Raw genomic sequence first — 16,964 nt, forward strand, 5'->3', positions numbered from 1 at the left:
TGGGCAGATCATAAAGTCAAGAGATTGAGACCATTCTAGCCAACATGGTGAAACCCCATCTTTACTAAAAATACAAAAATTAGCTGGGCGTGATGGCGCATGCCTATAGTCCCAGCTACTTGTGAGGCTGAGGCAGGAGAATAGCTTGAACCCAGGAGACTGAGGTTGCAGTGAGCAGAGATTGTACCACTGCACTCCAGCCTGGCGACACAGTGAGACTCCGTCTCCGAAAGAAAGAAAGAAAGAAAGAAAGAAAGAGAGACAGAGAGACAGAGAGAAAGAAAGAGAGAGAGAGAGAGAGAGAAAGAAAGAAAGAAAGGAAGGAAGGAAGGAAGGAAGGAAGGAAGGAAGGAAGGAAGGAAGGAAGGAAGAAAGAAAGGAAGGAAAAGAAGTGGCAGGCTTGGTGTGGTGGTTCATGCCTATAACCCCACTATATTGAGAGGCCAAGGTGAAAGGACTGCTTGAGACCAGGAGTTCATAACCAGTCTTAGCAACATAGTGAGACCCCATCTCTACAAAAATAATGATTAGGGCTAGAATCTCAAAACAGGTGTTCTACAATTTTCTTCTGAAACATAATTTTGCTCTCCCAAGTTCTCCGTTTCTACCAAAGATAAATTTTAGTAGTACCAAGTTATTTGTAAAATAAGTTTTATAGTCTTACTATACTTGTCTTATTATTTGCATAAAGTACAGCAAGAATAGTGATCCGCCATAAAGGTTCTCGTAAGTTGGCTTTGCTGGTACTTTTTCATAAGGAATATCAAATTAGACTTTTAAAAGCTTCTTGGGGCTAGAAGGCCAAGCCAAGGATTCACCATCGGACTGTGCCTGCAATGCCTGTATGAATTGGGTAAACTCTTCTCAATGTCCCGAAGTATTCTGAGGTTCATGGACCTGTCAGAAGGTGGCATTTTTACTTACCATAAGGTCACAAACTTTGTAAGGAAACTGTACAGACAAAGTATTGGGCCAGTCTTTCCAAGGGCCCTTTTATCAGTTTGGTAAAACCAACCTCCTCTCCTTAAAGCAATCTAGTCATATCTGAAAATATGCCTTTCCAGTCCAAGCTTTGGTAAAATTATCAGTGTCTCCAATGTGTCCCCTTATAAAAGAAAACATTATTGATGAACTTAGGCAAATAACTACGTCGTTATAAATTAAAAATACCTAGATAGTTTCCAAATTCTGGAAAAACCAGATAAAGAGAAATATAAATGTTTCAATTTTGCTCACAAAAATATGCTTTATTCAATTTTCATAAGCTATAAATAGCCCCCAAAAAAATTGACTGTAGAAAACAAAACATCTTATTTACCAAAAACATACTCAAGTCATGTATACTAAGAGGCATTTGAGTTACTTTCTATTTTTCTGATAAGATGTTTAGTTTAAGCACCTACTTTTCCTTTAAGCCAATTAATTAGAGTTCTTTCATATATTTTGGTGGTAAAATATAACATACACATGACACATATAGACATACAGACTCACAGACAGGAGATTTTATAGCTTTATTAGGTTTCTCATTTTCCCGTTTTCAAATGATTTCTCTCCCCAATTTAAACTGCCAAGCCCTAAACAATTGTTAGCTAGGCAATCCTAAATTTGCACTTCTAATAGGATGGTTCCTTAAGTGAAAATTTACATCCCAAAGGCACACAACCTAAATCTAAGCAGTGTTGTTCGTGAGACAAGAAGAACACAGGTAAAGGCTCTGTCAAAACAAGATTGACAGGGAAAGTATCTTAAACATAGGTAAGGCTTGCTATGTAAATATTAAGCAAATGTCTTTTCTATCTTAAAAGTTTCTAGTGGTTTGAATGCAGGAGAAAGATGCCTTTACAAATAGAAATTTTCTTTATAGATGTAAATTTATTTTACAAAGAGTTTCAAAATAACTAGGTAAACTCCAGCAGTCATGTTTTGGAGACCAATATGGTTAGAGAGATGGTCTTTTCAACTTAACCTGTTTCTTGATTAGATTGTTGACTTCAGGGTGGATCCCCTTAATGAATAAGGCAACAAAAGCGTGCCCTATGCCTTGACTCAGGATATATGACTCTGAAAAAGCAGCTAGCCTACTTTACTTGTGAAATTATCTTTTATAAACACTGTAACCAGCTTTTTTTTTTTAAAGGTAACTTTTCTAGTAACTCATCAAAACCAATAAACCTTACCTAATGTTGTGACTTAACCAAGGAAGGTTGAACTAGAAATCTCCAAAGAGGTGAAAAGCAATCCTCTCAAGATCCACAATCAAACCAGAGGCAGCTAGAAGAAAGAAAAGTCTCACTAGCTACAAATGCAATGACCTGTATTTCTGTCCAGCTGTGTTTTCTAGGATCTCAGTTTCCCAGCTGAGTGCTTACACCTGAAGACCAAAAAGACTGGCGTGTCCCATAGATGGAAAGAGAGGAAATCACAAGATGTCCACAGAAGAAAGGAGAATCAACAAATGGGTACCCCCTGTGAAAGGAAAATATCTTGGGCCCCTTCAAACTGGGAACTCTTCAGGACAAATCGGCCTCCCATTCTATTCAAAGTCATCCTTCTGCTCACAGAGGTAGATGCATATTCTGATTAGCTCCTTTGGAAAGACTTATCAGAAACTCAAAAGAATGCAACCATTTGTCTGTCACCTACCTGTGACCTGGAAGCCCCCAGCATTGGGGGTTCCTTGCTTTGAACCCTCCCTACCTTTGGGAGGGAACTAATATACTTCTTACATACATTGATGTCCCATGTCTCCCTAAAATGTATAAAACCAAGCTTTGCCCTGACCACCTTGGGCACATGTTGTTAAGACTTCGACACTATGTCATGGGCTCATCCTCAACCTTAGCAAAATAAACTTTCTAAAATAACTGAGACATGTCTCAGATTTTCAGGGTTCACATTTTGGTAGCCACGGGGGGATTGTGAATGGAGATGCCCCTGACTTTTGACAAATCTCCTATTGGTGCTTGGTACCAGCATGAGCTAACATTATGGCTCAAACCAAAAAGACAGTTTGCTGAAGTCTGAGAGCACCCCCTCCAGAGAAGCCCTGATCTCCCAAAATTTGGTCAGGATCTAAAGTGTATTTTGCTGTACAACTCCTCTTTTCCTTGGAGGTTTACTTGCTTCCAACACAAGTAAGGCAAGTTTTTCCTGCTTCCATAATGATGAAAGGCAGGTAACTCCTTTGTGGAGTTTGAGCTCACTTCCAACAGGGAAGATGAGTTTGTTTTTTCTGCTTCTAGGATGGTAGAGAGTAGTCTTCAGCCTGAGACCCATCCCTAGGTAAGTAACTGAATTGGGGTTTGTCTTGGCCAAAGTTAAGATAACAACCAGCTAGTCTTAATTTCTCCTTACGATTAGAGCACTCAGTGATCAATTGTTGGGTTTCTTTGTTGTTTGTTCCCTTCTGAAGTTGTTTAAGGATCCTAATTCTAGTTCAGAGATGCGTTCTAAAGGGTCATCTATTGCTTTTTCTCCCAAATTTAATCTTAATTTGGTTTTTCTGTGTGACTTTGCATGAGGAACTGAATTGTTGTTGCCATATGTTAATGAAACTGAGTTTTCTCAGCTGTGAAAAGGAAGGGCATTTTTGCCCCTCCCAGCCAAAAGGCACCCCTGGGCCTCATGGGAGTGTCTGAGGGGTTGATCCCCCATGACATGCAGTGGCCCTGCAGGGAAATCCCTCCAAAAACTTAATTTTAAAAATGACTCATCCAGGAAACACATATGAGGGCTGATCACTTGGCATTTTGAGCCCTCTCTGAGGTCACAGACCTTTGGAGAGAGAAACTGAGGCACATAAAAGGGTGGAAACAACTCAGTGGTGACACAGTGTAGAGTCCTGCCCACAAGCAGCACATGTCAATCCACCACACAGAAACCTTGACCACAGCTCAGTTCCTCCTTTTAAGAAAAAAAGCAGGCCGGGCGCGGTGGCTCAAGCCTGTAATCCCAGCACTTTGGGAGGCCGAGATGGGCGGATCACGAGGTCAGGAGATCGAGACCATCCTGGCTAACACGGTGAAACCCCGTCTCTACTAAAAAATACAAAAAACTAGCCGGGCGAGGTGGCGGGCGCCTGTAGTCCCAGCTACTCGGGAGGCTGAGGCAGGAGAATGGTCTAAACCCGGGAGGCGGAGCTTGCAGTGAGCTGAGATCCGGCCACTGCACCCCAGCCTGGGCGACAGAGCAAGACTCTGTCTCAAAAAAAAAAAAAAAAAGCAAGAAACAAGTGAGGAAAAAACAAGGAGAAGGACCTCCTTTTGAGCACTCTGTAGATTTAATGGCACCTCTGCTTGCCAAAGTTTATGGAAATAATATGGTCTTTGTGCACATTTACATTAAGGAAAAATAGCCCTAAAGTAGACCTGCAAACTAGAGCGTTCGTAAGTTCCCCTTTTCTCTATTTCTTCTTTTCTGCCGCTCTAAATCTGCTGTTATTTTTCTATTAAGATAAAAACCACTGTTTAGATCCAACAAGTTTTTTATTTTTTTGCAAGCCGGTAAATTTGTATTTATCTCATGGCTAAAAGTTCTGAAGTAAAAGCTATAGGATTTTTGTGTGTGTGTTTGTATATATTTTAAAGGACTTTATAATTCCTATAATCCAACCTTTTTCTCTTTGTATTTTATAAAGTAAATGTTGCTATTTGACTTTCACCTGAGTTGCTTCCTTTAATATGCATATTTAAGGCTATTTAGCTGACAATTGCCCAGGGTTGTAAAACAGGTTATCAAGAATCTAAAAGTCTAATATAGGAAAAAAAGGTTTTTATGAATCTATAAAAACATTAACATACCTAACCTATGTATTTATGTGTTGTGTACACAGTGTTTCACTACTAAAAATATATAAAAGAGTTCTAATTGGCTTACAAAAAATAAAAGCACTTAAATCAGATACTAAGAAAGAAAACGTTATACAAGTTCATATAACTTAATTAAAATATTTAATAAATAAGCTAGCTGTAAAATTATTGGTAAAGTAATATTAGAAATGTCTTGGCCGGGCACGGTGGCTCAAGCCTGTAATCCCAGCACTTTGGGAGGCTGAGACCGGCGGATCACTAGGTCAGGAGATCGAGACTATCCTGGCTAACATGGTGAAACCCCGTCTCTACTAAAAAATACAAAAAACTAGCCGGGCGAGGTGGCGGGCACCTGTGGTCCCAGCTACTCTGGAGGCTGAGGCAGAAGAATGGTGTAAACCTGAGAGGTGGAGCTTGCAGTGAGCTGAGATCCAGCCACTGCACTCCAGCCTTGGCGACAGAGCCAGACTCCGTCTCAAAAAAAAAAAAAAAAGAAATGTCTTAAGAATTGCCAGCATACATTTTTGTTTGCATTTATTAATCAAGCAGTTTCATACTTATCCCAGCGAAATACTGTAAGGTGTCAAAAATGTGGCATAGGGGTTACAAAACTATAAACCTGGCCCAAAAGAGAATGATCTTTGCTTGTGTAATGTCTTTTTCTTTTTTTTTTTTGAGATGGAGTCTCACTCTGTTGCCCAGGCTGGAGTGCAGTGGTGTGATCTTGGCTCACTGCAACTTCTGCCTCCTGGGTTCAAGCAATTCTGCCTCAGCCTCCCAAGTAGCTGGGACTACAGGTGCCCACCACCACACCTGGCTAATTTTTTGTATTTTTAGTAGAGATGGGTTTTCACTGTGTTAACCAGGATGATCTTAATTGGTTGTGTAATTTTTAATAAATAAGACATCAGTATAGGTTTAATGAATATAGCTGCATCTTAAATTTAGTAAGATTACCATAACTTCCAATCTTGTGGCTTTAGGCAATCTAGTCCACAGGCAACAAGGAGGTTTGTTTTTGGAAAGGACTGTTACCATCTTTGTTTCAAAGCTATAAACTAAGTTCCTCCCAAAGTTAGTTCAGCTGATGCCCAAGAATGAACAAGGAAAGCTTGAAGGTTAAGAGCAAGATAGAGTCAGTTAGGTCAAATCTTTTTTCACTGTCTCAGTTATAATTTTGCAATGGTGGTTTCATAACTTTGAATCATGACCATCACAGTTTTCATAAATAATCTACATAAACAATTAAAATTAAGTAATTATGTAAATGTAATGGGATAAATACTTATAGCCAAACCAGTCATAATTTGGAATATAAAGCTATACTGAATTAAATAACAGATATTTCATTATTTGGGTATTTCTCAATAAATATATACTGTAGGAAAACATTGTTGCAAAAAAAAAAAAGTGTGTCTTTTAAAAAAAATGTGAACAAGTTTTGTCTCATTCAAAGCTTATTTAAAGGTTATGTATAAAACAAAAGGAACCAAAAAAAAAAAAAAAGAAATATAAAGAAAGTTATAAAAATAAAGAACTATTTTGTGGTAAGAAAGCTTTAAGAGAAATAATTTTATATGAAAAACAATCTTGTATGGTAAATTTAGTCCTAAAATAAAATGACTGGTTGTTTAAGAAGGAGGAATGTTCAGACAAACCAGAAAGTCCAAGCATGTCATGAACAGTTGGTGCAAGTCACAGTAAGAGGATTTATGTTTAAAAAAAAAAACTTTGGCGCCAGGTGTGGTGGCTCACTCCTGTAATCCCAGCACTTTGGGAGGCCGAGGCAGGTGGATCACAAGGTCAGGAGACCAAGACCATCCTGGCTAACACACTGAAACCCCGTCTCTACTAAAAATACAAAAACAAAATTAGCCAGGTGTGGTGGTGGGCACCTGTAGTCCCAGCTACTCGGGAGGCTGAGGCAGGAGAATGGCATGAACCCAGGAGGCAGAGCTTGCAGTGAGCCGAGATCGAGTCACTGCACTCCAGCTTGGGTGACAGAGTGAGACTCCGTCTCAAAAAAAAATAAAAAAAGAACTTTGATATGATCGAATTGTCATATTTAAGTTTTGGTTTCCTTAGAAAAAGAATTGAGAGAAAAATATTTTTTAATAAAGGTTATTACATCTATGTATCTTCCTGTATGTGCTTTTAAAGTCCTTGTGACATTAAGTTACAGGGCTTTGATTCCTAGGTCTAAAAGGGACATCAAGTCCTGCTAAATCTTAAACATTGACACCAATCAAAGCCTCATTTCAGGCCGCATAGAAGATGCCAATAAAAAGAAACTGCATTCCTGAGACACAGGGCAATAAATTAAAGCTATTGAACTCCTTGAGGCCCAGGGACTATTACAGAAGAGGTGGGCATATAAGACTGTAAGGGTCAATTTTAAAAGATAAAAAAGTTCAGTTTCTCTATAAATTAATTATTAATTTCAAAGACACACTGATACAAGACCAGCATATGGGCCCCTGTGTGGGATTAACAAGGTTTTTTTGAAGCACTAACCAACTCCTTAATAAACATTACAAAAGGCTTATGGGGCCGGGCATGGTGGCTCATGCCTGTAATCCCAGCACTTTGGGAGGACAAGGAGAGTGGATCATGAGGTCAGGAGTTTGAGACCAGCCTGACCAACATGGTAAAAACCTGTCTCCACTAGAAATAAAAAAATAAGCCAGGCATAGTGGCATGCTTCTATAATCCCAGCTACTCAGGAGGCTGAGGCAGGAGAATCGCTTGAACGTGGGAAGTGGAGGTTGCAGTGAGCCATGATCACGCCACTGCACTACAGCCTGGGCAACAGAGCGAGACTCTGTCTCAAAATAATAATAATAATAATAATAATAATAATTTTAAAAGGCTTATGGAAGCTATATCTTATGGTCAAGAATAAATTTTTTTTTGAGATGGAGTCTCACTCTGTTGCCCAGGCTGGAGTGCAGTGGTGTGATCTTGGCTCACTGCAAGCTCTGCCTCCTGGGTTCACACCATTCTCCTGCCTCAGCCTCCCAAGCAGCTGGGACTACAGGTGCCCGTGACCATGCCCAGGTAATTTTTTGCATTCTTAGTAGAGATGAGGTTTCACTGTGTTAGCCAGGATGGTCTCGATCTCCTGACCTTGTGATCCACCTGCCTCACCCTCCCAAAGTGCTGGGATTACAGACGTAACCCATTGTGCTCGGTCAAGATTAAAATTTTATAGATTGTTTACAAAATTTTGAAAAACAAATTTAACTGGCTTGTAGCTATTATTATTAAGGCTTATTTGGAAAATTAAGTCTCCTCTCTCAAAGAATAAAGGTTTTCACCTTTAAAAAAAAAACTTTGAGTTATCACTTTGGTTAAATAAATGACTTATTTTACAAAGACCTGTGGTCCTGTCTTGTGATATCAAGTGTTTAAAACCTTTGATATTTGACAAAATTTCCAACATCAACTTATAAATTATGTCTTTTTCTGACCTAATTAGTCCTTTAACATATTGGGTTCCCTAAAGTCCAAAAAATAGCATAGTTTGATTTATTTGGTACAAAAATTATACAGGAAGCATTGTCAAATATGAAATGGTGTTGGGTTTTCTTTGGGCTTTATTTGTATAAATATGTTATTGATATCTGTCCCAAAATTATGGGAAACTCCTATAATTCTGATATAACTTAGAGTACATTATCAGTAATTATAATAATTGTTATGTTAAAATTATTGGGTGCCACAGGGGTAACAAATTTCCTCATCAATTGTGTCTTTGACTATGGCTGCCCTAAAACTTTTGTCATCTGTAGACAATTGTTGTCTTGTTTTGGTCCTCTTTAGAAGATGGTTTTATAATCAAATATAAAACTCTTAACAGGTGTTCTTCAATGCAAGTTTCTGATAACTTTGGAGACTGTAACATCAGAATAGAGGAAAAACTTTCAGGACTCATGGAGTGCTAAAATGTTCATGAATATCAAGCAGAACAGGAATTAACTGCATGGACTGAACTAATCTTCTTGACTTCTTGCTTAAAATATTTGCTGACCCTTTGTTTTGTTTTTCAGTGTCTTGAAACTTTTCAGCTATTGACATCTTTTAACAATTCAGTATACTCCTATGAACAAAATTTGGAGCATATTTCTTTCTCTCTACCTGATTTCTCTAGAATTTGGAAATGATTTGTGAGTATTTTTAACTTATGGCAATATAGTTATTTGCATAAGTATAGTAAGAATCTGTTTCATTTTAACAGGACACAATTGGAGAAACTGGTTATTTTACCAAGGCTTTTACTGGAATGGTGTGCTTTCCTTTAAGGAATCAAACTTGACTTATGGAGCCAATAAAGCCCCTGGAAAAACTGGCCTCATATTGAGAGGTGACAATGTGCTAGCAGCCCTCACTCTCAGTGCCTCCTCGGCCTCGGAGTCCACTCTGGCGGTGCTTGAGGAGCCCTTCAGCCTGCCACGGCACTGTGGGAGCCCCTCTCTGGGCTGGCTGAGGCCAGAGCCGCCTCCCTCTGCTTGCCGGGAGGTGTGGAAGGAGAGGCGTGGGTGGGAACAGGGACTGCACTCATGGGCCGGTGTGAGTTCCAGCGGGCACGGGCGTGGGCGCGGGCTCAGCGGGCCCTGCACACAGAGTGGCTGGCCAGCACCGCTGACCCAGGGCAGTGAGGGGCTTAGCACCCAAGCCAGCAGCTGCGGAGGTTGGGCCGGGTCCCCCAGCAGTGCCAGCCTACCAGCACCGCACTCAAATTCTTCCTGGGCCTTAGCTGCTTCCCCGTGGGGCAGAGCTTGGGACCTGCAGCCCGCCATGTCTGAGCTCCTCCCCCTGCAGGGGGCTCCTGCGCATCCTGAACCTCCCCCACGGGCGCTGCCCCATGCTCCATGGCACCCGGTCCCATCGACAGCCAAAGGGCTGAGGAGTGCAGGCGTGGCTTGGGACTCGCGGGCAGCTCCGCCTGCAGCCCTGTTGCAGGATCCACTGGGTGAAGCCAGCTGGGCTCCTGAACTGGATGGGGACTTGGAAAACTTTTATATCTAGCCAGGAGATCATATGTGCACCAATCAGCACTCTGTGTCTAGCTCAGGGTTTGTAGATACACCAGTCAGTACTCTGTATCTAGCTAACCTAGTGGAGACTTGGAGGACTAGCACTCTGTGACTCTGTGTCTAGCTCAAGGACTGTAAACGCACCAATCAGCACTCTGTGTCTAGCTCAAGGTTTGTAAATACACCGATCAGTACTCTGTGTCTAGCTCAAGGTTTGTAAATACACCAATTGGTACTCTGTATCTAGCTAACTCTGTATCTAACTAACTAGCACTGTGTGACTCTGTGTCTAGCTCAAGGATTGTAAGCCCACCAATCAGCACTCTGTCAAAACGGACCAATCAGCTCTCTGTAAAGTGGACCAATCAACTCTCTGTAAAATGGACCAATCAGCAGGATGTGGGTGGGACCAGATAAGGGGAAAAAAGCAGGCTCCTGGAGCCAGCAGTGGCAACCTGCTTGGGTCCCTTTCCACACTGTGGAAGCTTTGTTCTTTTGCTGTTTGTAATAAATCTTGCTGCTGCTCACTCTTTGGGTCCACGCTGTGTTATGAGCTGTAACACTCACTGCGAAGGTCTGCAGCTTCACTCCTGACAGCGAGACCATGAACCCACCATAAGGAAGAAGCTCCAGACACATCTGAACATCTGAAGGAACAAACTCTGGATGCACCATCTTTAAGAAATGTAACACTCACTGCGAGGGTCTGCAGCTTCATTTTTGAAGTCAGTGAGACCAAGAACCCACCGATTCTTGACACAATATTTTGTGTACACAGTCCCTGTACAGGATTTTTTTTTGTTTGTTTGTTTTTTGAGACGGAGTCTCGCTCTGTTGCCCAGGCTGGAGTGCAGTGGCAAGATCTCGGCTCACTGCAAGCTCTGCCTCCCGGGTTCAGGCCATTCTCCTGCCTCAGCCTCCCAAGTAGCTGGGACTACAGGCACCCACCACAACACCCGGCTAATTTTTTTTTGTATTTTTAGTAGAGATGGGGTTTCACCATGTTAGCCAGGAAGGTCTCGATCTCCTCACCTCGTGATCCACCCACCTCGGCCTCCCAAAGTGCTGGGATTACAGGCATGAGCCACCGCACCCGGCCAAGGATTTCTAACCTGTGTTAGTAAAGAATATCACTTTCTGACAGGCCCGGAAGCCCCAGGATTATCTTAGGACCTCAAGAGGAGAGAAAATTCACCCAACTCGTACATATTTGATGACACAAATCTGTGGCTGGCTCAGCTTTAAAAAGTCTTATCTGAGATTCCTCCTGTGGAAGAAGTTCCATCAAAGCCAATTTAAAAGCCTATATAAAAAAATATTATTCTTGATGTACTGTATACAAATAATTAGGCCTAGTAAAGCAAACCAGTCCTGCCATGATTTATCTTTAGTACAAATAGGAAATTGGAGAGAGAAAAATTGTGTTTCAAAACTGTAGGATACCTGTTCTTAGATTCTAGTTTTGCCTAATGTTTTTTCAATTTTTTTTATTTTCTACATAACTGAATTTTTTATTTTCTAGAACTGAATTCTAATTTTTCTTTCTTTCTTTTTTCTGAGATGGAGTCTCACTCTATTGCCCAGGCTGGAGTGCAGTGGCACAATCTCAGCTCACTGCAAGCTCTGCCTCCTGGGTTCACGCCATTCTCCTGTCTCAGCCTCCCGAGTAGCTGGGACTACAGGCCCACGCCACCACACCTGGCTAATTTTTTGTATTTTTAGTAGAGACGAGGTTTCACTGTGTTAGCGAGGATGGTCTCAATCTCCTGACCTCATGATCCGCCCACCTCGGCCTCCTGAAGTGCTGTGATTACAGGCGTGAGCCACTGCACCCAGCTGAATTCTAATTTTTCTTGGCTACAAGTCTTCAAAATAATGTTATCAATTTTTTTGCTTCTTTTTTTTTCCCCAGGTTTTCTTAATTTGGACTAAAACTAAGCTATGCTTTCTTAAAGCCCTGCGAACTGAAACCAGACGACTTAAACTTCAGAAGAAAATAACAGCAATTCATTTACATACATAAGCCACTTTCATACCTGCGTACTAATGTATAGACTTTCAGAGTAATGTGGCCTATATTATTTTTCCAGAATTGTTCTTTTGTTTGATGTTGCTTTTCTCACTTCCTCTCCCATTTTCTCTTCATAGGATAGGAGACTTCAACATGCTAAAAATGAGCTTTTAAGACCTACCCCTCTAGTAATAAACCACCCTACCCATGAGTGACCAGATGAAACCTGAGACCAGAGACTCATTTGCTTGTAAAATACTTTCTCCAAAAGATGTTAAAAAAAGAAAAGGGGAGAAATGTGAAAGGAAAATATCTTGGTCCTCTTCAAGCTGGAAACCACTCAGGGCAAATCTGCCTCCCATTCTATTCAAAGTCATCCCTCTGCTTGCAGAGATAGATGCATATTCTGATGGGCTCCTTTGGGAGACGTATCAGAAACTCAAAAGAATGAAACCATTTGTCTCTCACCTACCTGTGACCTGGAAGCCTCTGGTGTGGGGGACTGGCTTTGAGTTGTCCCCAACTTTCTGGACACAAATAATGTACTTCTTACATATATTAACACCTCATGTCTCTTTAAAATGTATAAAAAAGCAAGCTGTGGCTGGGCATGGTGGCTTACACCTGTAATCCCAACACTTTGGGAGGTTGAGGCAGTCAGATCATTTGAGGTCAGGAGTTTAAGACCAGCCTGGCCAACATGGTGAAACCCTGTTTCTACTAAAAATACAAAAATTAGCTGGGCATGGTGGCACAAGCCTGTAATCTCAGCTACTTGGGAGGCTGAGGCAGGAGAATTGCTTGAACCCAGGAGGCAGAGGTTGCAGTGAGCCCAAACCACACCACTGCACTCCAGCCTGGGTGACAGAGTAAGACTCCATCTCAACAAAAGGAAAAAAAAAAAAAAGCCACAAGCTGTGCCCCGATCACCTTGGGCACATGTTGTCAGGACTTCCTCAGACTGTGTCACGGGCACATCTTCAACCTTGGCAAAATAAACTTTCTGAATTAACTGAGACCTGTCACAGATTTCCTGAGTTCATCCCCCAAAGGGTAAAGAGTCATACAAATAATGTAAGACAAGTGGCACTGATCCCCTGACCAGGAATCAAACCTGGGCTGAAGTCGTAAAAACACAACATCTTTGCCACTGTGCCACAGGGTGGTGTGTAAACTCAACAGGGGTCCAAAGTAGGCAGCTTGAACTTTTAAAGGACTTTATAACTTTTTTAGATTAGATTTTTGCTCTTTAATTTTGTCAAGAGAATTTCTGAGGCTAGCCATGACACTATTATGTCTTTCTTTTAATTTGATCTTCCCTAAATACAAATAAGGGGATTGTTTAGAATGAAATGTCTAAAATCTTGTCTTAATTTAGGAGTCATTCTAATGTAAAGGATCCATTTCTTGGTCACTGATATTAGAATTTCTAGTGGTGTATTTAGTCCAATAGCAACTCAATATCTCATTCTCACCAAGAAAGTACACCAGAGTCACTACATCCAAGATGAGTCATACAAGTCCTTTTTTCATATTAATAGGAAATTTTGCAAGGAAAAAGAGATGAACAGTGATTTTTCCTTTGATTAGATTCCACAGAGAGACTGGGAACCTGACTACTGAGAAATTCTTACCCTTTCTGCTGGCTTCTCCGGTTCTGGGTTTTATTCACTATGAATTCAAGCAGAGCACCTTTGGCATCTTGCTCACAGTGCCAAGCTGTAGCAGCCAAGAGATGCATTCTCTTACCCTCTGAAGTTTATGCTGAAAAAACCAACTGACAAAATATTAATAATCTTTTGTTATCCTCTTGCAAAAAAATTACTTATTTAGAACCTTCTTGTTAGAAGCTTCTAAGTACATTGAAAATAGCTCTCTTGGTTATTCTGTTTTATCTTAGCCAGCTTTTTCTTCCTGAACATACCAACAAATCAGTTTAGGCATTTCAAAGGTACCCTATTTTGGCCATTGTAACTTGGGTTCTCCATGAGTTATGCAGGAGAGTTTTTTCTAAATATATACATGAAGAGCCACTGCTGTCTGTGAATCCAGCTGGAGTTTTTAAAGGTGAATCACTCCTTTAGAAATACATTTCCCCATAATTTTGATTTTCTTTTTGAATGACCAAAAAAGCCTAGTGGGAGGAATTTTGGTCACTCAAGAAGAAAGTTTTGATTTGTCAATTGAACTTGTTACAGGTAGTTAGATAGGCATGAGCGGGGCAGAAGGCTCTTTTCCCCCTACCTACTAGAAATGTCATGTGATGGTTCAACAGTCATCACACTGCCTCTCTAAAAATGATAACTCAGCAGATAGTGCCACGGAGAGTCAATCTCTTGATGATCCACAGTTGTTAACTTTAAAGTATTAATTGAATGCAGATGCCAGGGAGAAGCAACTTCCTAGGCATGTGCATTAAGAGACAAAATGGTAAAGTATGACCTTCCTGGGAAGCCCCACCAGAAAAGGGATGAACATGCGTACAACTTCCTAAACACACTGCACACGCTCAATTCCCAAGGGTAAGGAGAGCACTGCATGCGGCAGCCTACCTTAAGAGAAGAATCATAGGAAAGAGGTGAGCCTATAAAGTCATAGAATCAAGGATAAAAAGCACTTCTTCAAGTCACCCGCTTGGGTCTCTTTCAAAGTGTTCCTTCTTTACTGTTCTAAAAGCCTTTTTAAATAAACTCCCACTCCTCTGAAACGCACCTCAGTCTCTTCTGCCTTATGCCCCTCAGTTGAATTCTTTCTTTTGAGGAGGCAAGAATTGAGTTGCTGCAGACCTGTATGGATTCACTGCCAATAACTTGGACACCTTCCACTAGTAACAAACTGAGTTTCAGAATCTGGCCAGTTTTACAGATTACTTCTTGGTTTTTGTTTTGTTTGTTTGCTTTTGTTCTTGTTTGCATGTTTGTTTTTGGTTAAGCTACAAAGATTTCAGTTTCTCCTTTGGAAAAAATTTGTTTTCTCCTTGACCAAATTTTAAACAAAAGATTGCAAGCTCTAACAAGTAAGGCAAACAAAACCTTAACCTCAGAGAAAAGTGAAAATCACAAATCTTCAGTACACAGAATCTCTAGAGAATAATAAGAAAACTTCTACCTTAAAGTCTTAAAATAGATCTTCAGTTTCAGCCCCATCAAGTGTGGAATTGGATTTGAATAAAGTCTGGATCTCAATCCAAAAATCAGAGAGGCTCACACTCCAAGAAGAGACTCCTTAAAAGAGACCAGGGAGGCTCAGCAAGGTAGGATAAATAAAAATGTGTTTGTGCTGGTACCAAGTTCTTGATTGTTGGTGAAACGGAGGAATCTCTGGAAGTTCACTTTGGACCCTTTTGTGGTTACCAAAATGTTAACCTAAAATAATCTAGAACGTTTATTTTATTCAAGTTGTTTTTTCAAGAGAGTTTATTCAAGCACAAAGCTTCAGGATAGCTACTGTGGGGTATAGATTCAAGTTGATTGAATGATTTAAAATTCAAATCATAATTTGTATGATACAAATTACACACTCCAATTAGCAATAGTTACAAGGGAATTTTTGAGGGAAAGAAAGGCAGCTCCCAAATTTTTAAATGTGTTTTTATTTATTTTTTATTTTTTTTGAAATGACCTCTGTTGCCCAGGCTGGAGTGCAGTGGTGTGATCTTGGCTCACTGTAACCTCTGCTTCACAGGTTCAGGCAATTCTTCTGCTTCAGCCTCCCAAGTAGCTGGGACTGCAGGCTCACGCCACCATACCTGGCTAATTTTTGTATTATTAGTAGAGACAGGGTTTCACCATATTGGCAAGGCTGGTCTCAAAATCCTGACCTCATGATCCGCCCATCTCGGCCTCCCAAAGTGCTGGGATTACAGGTGTGAGCCACCATGCCGGACCAGCCTCCAAATTGTTTACCAAAAATAACATAATTTTTTGATTGGCTGTACATTGTTCTTTGTATCAAAATTTTCGGGAATATGAGTATAGTGGGTGGGTCAGCTAGTAAGGAGCAAAAATGCCTTTAAACAGTTGTCCCTGGGCATGGGTGTTAGGGATACAACTGAAGCCCCATAGTCATGTCTCTCTGGGCCTAGTAAATTTTGCATAGCTCAGACTGTTCTGAGATATTAGTTTTCTTTTCTCAATAGTAACAACTTAAAATCACAGAATTAACACTACTAACAAATAATCTTAAGAGTAACAGTCTTAGAATCAGGTTTCAAACGTGTCTACAACCACTTCTTGCAAATTTTATTTTATTTTATAATTTCATCTCATTTTAGAGTTGGAGGTACATGTGCAAGTTTGTTACATGGGTAACATGTTTGTTACATGATGTGGTGCTGAGGTTTAGAGCATGAATGATCCCATTACCCAGGTAGTGAGCATAGTATCCAGTAGGTAGATTTTTAGCCTTTGCCCCCAACCAAGTAACCCCCAGTGTCTATTATTCCCATCTTTATGTCCCTGTGTACCCAATGTTTAGCTTCCATGTGTAAGAGAGGATATGTGGTATTTGATTTTCTGTTCCTGGATTAGTTCAGATCATGGCTCCAGCTGTATTCATGCTGCTGTACAAGACATGTGTATTGTCCATTTTCACACTGCTATGAAGAAATACCTGAGACTGGGTAATTTATAAAGAAAAGAGATTTAATTGATTTGCAGTTCTAAATTGCTGGGAGGCCTCAGGAAACTTACAATTATGGCAAAGACACCTCTTCACAGGAGAGAGAATGAGTGCCAAGCTAAGAGGGAAGCACCTTATAAAACCATCAGATCTCATGAGAACTTACTCAGTGTCACAAGAACAGCATGGCGGGAAACTGCCCACATGATTTAATTACTTCCCACTGGGTCCCTCCCATGACATGTGGGGATTATGAGATTGCAACTCTAGATGAGATTTGGGTGGGGACACAAAGTCAAACCGTATCATTCTTCCTATGGCCCCTCCCAAATCTCATGCCCTCACATTTCAAAACACAATCATGCCGTTTCCAACAGCACCCCAAAGTCTTGGCTTATTCCAGCATTAACCCAAAAGTGCAAGTCCAAAGTTTCATCTGAGACAAGGCAAGCCCCTTCCACCTATGAGCCTGTAAATTTAAAAGCA

General features: G+C 40.7%; 1 long non-coding RNA gene across 1 annotated transcript; it reads left to right on the forward strand.

Moving 5' to 3' along the window:
- The first annotated feature begins 2,145 nt into the window (after positions 1-2,145).
- Positions 2,146-10,451, forward strand: LOC135970139 (uncharacterized). The gene is made up of 3 exons (XR_010585651.1): positions 2,146-2,566; positions 3,246-3,285; positions 9,049-10,451. It is a non-coding gene; the product is annotated as an uncharacterized lncRNA (long non-coding RNA).
- Positions 10,452-16,964: the final 6,513 nt, after the last annotated feature.

This window comes from Macaca fascicularis, chromosome 3 (genome assembly GCF_037993035.2).
Source record: "Macaca fascicularis isolate 582-1 chromosome 3, T2T-MFA8v1.1".
Classification (NCBI taxonomy): domain Eukaryota; kingdom Metazoa; phylum Chordata; class Mammalia; order Primates; family Cercopithecidae; genus Macaca; species Macaca fascicularis.